We start from the raw sequence: 4,468 nt of genomic DNA, 5'->3' as shown, positions 1-4,468 counted from the left end.
GAGGACTTTAAAATGTGAGGTAATTGATAACACTGCAGTAATCACACACTGGTCCCAATGTAGACATTTTAAATATGAGGTTTATTTTAAATTTAAAGAAACACTGAAAATAAACACTTTTTACAAATTATATCAAACACTTAAAACATAATATAGGAATGTTAAACAATAATTCTTAATTCAAAGTAATGACGTTCATAGAATACATCTTGGTGCTAGCAATTATGGAGTTTACTTAAATCTAGTATTTTATATAAGCTTAACCATTTATCCTTTCTAAAATTCAATGATTATGATTCAACTTTATGAGGTTAAGGTAATCTTCTATGCAATACTCTCATAGAACTTTTTCAAATACAAACAATTTATACCAGCAAGGAAATTATTAAAACATATATAAATTGTGCTGAGGGGCTTGATTAAAAGGCTGTCTATATAGAGAGATGCATCTCACCTTAGAAAGCACACACACACACATGCACACACACAAACACTTAATCGAATATAAGATGCCAGGACATTCTCTTAGTTATGTTACACAGCAAACTGCACTTTTATAAATGTCATTCTATTATATATGAACTGAAAAACATATATTTTTTAAAAAGCCCTTGACATGGGGGAAGTGGAATATGCCTGCATTAAGTGCAGAAACGCAGAACTTTATGAACTGCCTGTCTCCAGCTGGCTCCCAGGTGCCACTGAAAACCGTCGCCCTCAGAAAGACAAGATGGTCTTGTTACTGATTTCCATGACCTCCAGAATCTCATCCTCTTTGATCACAAGCGGAGGTGCAAACCTGATGACATCACCGTGGGTTGGCTTGGCCAGAAGTCCATTATCTTGAAGTCGCAGACACACCTTCCATGTATCATAATCTTTGGTTTCTCTAATAACAATAGCATTTAATAATCCTTTTCCTCTTACAGCCATTACAATATTAGAAGGTAGGTTCATGAGTTCATTTCTCAAGATGATACACATATTCTCTGCATTTTCAGCAAGGTTTGCTTCTTCCAAAACCTCCAGGGCTGTGATGGACACTCGGCAGCCTAGTGGATTGCCACCCTACGTTGAACCGTGTTCCCCTGGTTTAATGGTTAGCATTATTTCATCATCACACAACACTGTGGATACAGGGTATAAACCACCAGAAAGTGCCTTTCCTAGAAGGACCATAACAAGTCTGACATTTTCGTGGTCAATAGCCAGCCATCTACCAGTTCTGGCCAATCCTGTCTGTATTTCATCAACAATAAACAGAACCTGGTGCTGGGTGCAGAGCTCTTACATGCCCACAGGGTAGCCTGGATCCGGAACAACAACACCTGAATTGGTTCCACCATGAACGCGGCAACATTTGGGTCCTGAAGTGCACGCTCAAGAGTAGGCAGATCATTATATGGAATGATTTTGAAAACTGACATAAACGGTCCAAAACCATCATAACTGGCTGGGTCTGTGGAACTGGAGATAGCAGACAATGTTCTACCCCAAAAGTTTCCAGCTGCAAAAACCATCTTTGCTTTGTATTTCGGGATCCCCTTCACGGTATATCCCCATCTACGAGCAAGTTTGCAAACAGTCTCTCCAGCCTCCACTCCTGTATTCATAGGAAGAACTTTGTGGTAGTTGAAAAGTTTAGTAACATACTCTTCGTATTCACCGAGCACGTTATTGTAGAAGGCCCTGGATGTTAAGGTCAATTTGTCCACCTGACTTTTCAAAGCATTCACAATCTTTGGATGACAATGCCCTTGGTTGACAGCACTGTAGGCACTCAGAAAGTCAAAATGTTTTCTGCCTTCTACATCCCATACGTGAATACCTTTTCCTTTCTCCAGGGCTACAGGTAAAGGATGGTAGTTGTGCGCACCATATTTAGATTCCCGTTTAAAAATGTAATCAGAGGATGGAGGGCTTGGACTGTTTTTTAGTTGCAACAGATGTAGCAGAAGCTGCTGAAGAATGAACCCCACTAAGGACAGCAACAGTCTGCAAGTGTGCTAGTTTGGAAAACATGATGTCCTTCAAGTAGGAATATCACCAACGAGCTAACCCTTCTTCCCACAGTTCAGATTAGAATACAGATTTTTAACCTGAGATCCAGGGACAGTCTTCAGAGGGTCCAATAACTCCTGGTGGCACCTTGGAAGCCAGCCCAGGACACGCAGCATCAACTGAGCAGCTGCCTGCTTCTGTTTTATGTTTTGGTTTTTTGGCTGTGAGGCATGTGGGCTCTGACCAGGGATTGAACCTGCACCCCCTGCATTGGAAGGCGCAGTCTTAACCGTTGGACTGCCAGGGAAGCCCCTTGGGCAGGGACCTTTGTTTTTTTTTGTGGACACATCCTAACTGTCCAGAAAAAGTAGTGGACACACAGGAAGTATCTGTAGGATGAATGGTTTATCTGACTGGAGCCCATGGTCCTTCTATTGTATGGGCAGCATCTCAACAACTGTGTATCTGTTCAAGGACACCCCTTACTCAGAGACTCCTTAGATGAATAATGGTAATGTTCTCCTTTCTCCTTTTGCTTCCACAGCTGATCAGTTCCTTTCTGACATATTCTTTCTTTATATTGAGAAGACTCAATATCTAACAGACAATCCTGGCAGACCTGGAGCTAGTATCTTTACTGTGATTCTGTATGACTCTGTTTTCTGTTGAGAGTGATCTTAGGTCCCAGTTTTTGAGAAGGGGGTACATTTCATGGCACCCTATAAACTATCAATATCCTAGTGCCCATAAACCCTTGAAATGTACCAAATTTTCAATATCATATTCAAACTAAAGTTTCCTGACACCTAGAAGTAGAGCCCCAATTACATGAGCCAAATAAATATCCTCTCTTTCTCTCTTTGTTCCCAACAAGCTGGTTTGATTTGAATTTTATTTCTCTTGCAGCTAAAAGAGTCCTAACTAATAAAACAACTTTCCACAAGAGAATCACCCCTATATTCTGCATCTTAATTACCACTGGAATTGATGCATAAAATGATGACATGATGCTCGGGAATAATAAGGGAAAATCAATTCCATTTAGGTTTCTTTTCCCCCTCTTCCTTCTTCCCTCTTTCCTTCCCTTCCTTTGTTTCCTCTACTGCTTAGTTGAAAAGAATTTAAACTGGCTGCATCCACTACATAGAAAGGCAGAAAAATGGACATTATGAGATGTTCAGTGTCAATGGTTATAACAACACATTTTCTGGGATTCCTCAGGTCTAAAGAAAATTAAAGAAAGCAGTATTCCATTCTTCCAAATGTCCTGCTACTTAGCTAACAGATTTTACTAGCAAATAGGAAGTCATTCCAAAAGATGTCTTTTAATGAAATAATGCCATTTGCAGCAACATGGATGGGCCTGGAAAGTATCATACTAAGTGAAGTAAGTCAGACAGAGAAAGACAAAAATCATATGATGTCAGTTATATGTTGAATCTAAAAAAAATAATATGAATGAACTTATTTACAAAACAGAAACAGACTCACTGACATAGAAAACAAACTCATGGTTACCAAAGGGGAAGGGGGGTGGAGAGATAAATAAGGAGTTTGGGATTAACAGATACACACTACTATATATAAAATAGATAACCAACAAGGACCTACTGTATAACACAGGGAACTATATTCAATATAATGAAATAGCCTATAATGGAAAAGAATCTGAAAAAATTAAAAAAAATTTTTTTTAAAGATCTCTTTTTGTCGCTTTGCCTCTTGCTACTTGTGTTACCTGATCAAATTGCTTAACCTTTCAGAGACTTATTTTCCTGGTCTGGAAGTGAGAATTACGATATCAATCTGGAATCATCCCAAAGAGTCATAACGTACTAGGAAAATGTATGTGAACTGCCTGGTCCAGAGCAGACACTCAATAAATGGTACCTATTTTTATATTATCACTATCACTTTACTTCAGCCTAGTATTTTTAGAATCAAGAAGGAGAAGGATGTAAAAAGGTGTCCTTATTCAGTCTTTAAGAAGAGCTAAGGAAAATAGGACATTGCTAAGTAAGCAAGAAATGTGTGGGTCTGTTTCATGCCTACATTAGCAATAGTGTGAAATAGCTGCAAAATTAAGTTTCTTTTGTGGTAGCCTCCATGTGTTCTAATCTTGTATCAATGATTTCCTATTCCTCTCGTTTTAAAGATTCTGTGTGAATGATCAAACCAGTGAGGTGTATCAGCAGAAGTGAAGAGTCCTGAGGGAGGGAATGTTCTTGACTCCTAGGCAGATTCAACAGCCTTTCCTGTCACAGAGTGAACCAAGGTTTACATGGCTGGTTGCACGTTTGACTGCAGAGTCTGGCCCTGAAGCTAGATTTTTACCAACAGTGATAATGACATCTATTTCTGTTACATCAATGCCATTAAATATATATATACACATATATATAAATATATGTGTGTGTGTGTGTATATATATATATATATATATATATATATATATATATATATTCTC

At 38.6% G+C, this 4,468-nt stretch overlaps 1 pseudogene across 1 annotated transcript; it reads right to left on the bottom strand.

Annotated features, from left to right (window-relative positions):
* Positions 1-366: 366 nt before the first annotated feature.
* Positions 367-2,022, bottom strand: LOC308626205 (ornithine aminotransferase, mitochondrial-like; annotated as a pseudogene). The gene has a single exon. The product of its transcript is annotated as an ornithine aminotransferase, mitochondrial-like (transcript).
* Between the last annotated feature and the right edge of the window lie 2,446 nt (positions 2,023-4,468).

This window comes from Mesoplodon bidens, assembly GCF_964165515.1.
Source record: "Mesoplodon bidens genome assembly, chromosome: 12".
Lineage (NCBI taxonomy): Eukaryota > Metazoa > Chordata > Mammalia > Artiodactyla > Ziphiidae > Mesoplodon > Mesoplodon bidens.
The sequence above is the reverse complement of the archived record's forward strand: the minus strand, read 5'-3'. Positions and strand labels throughout refer to the sequence as shown.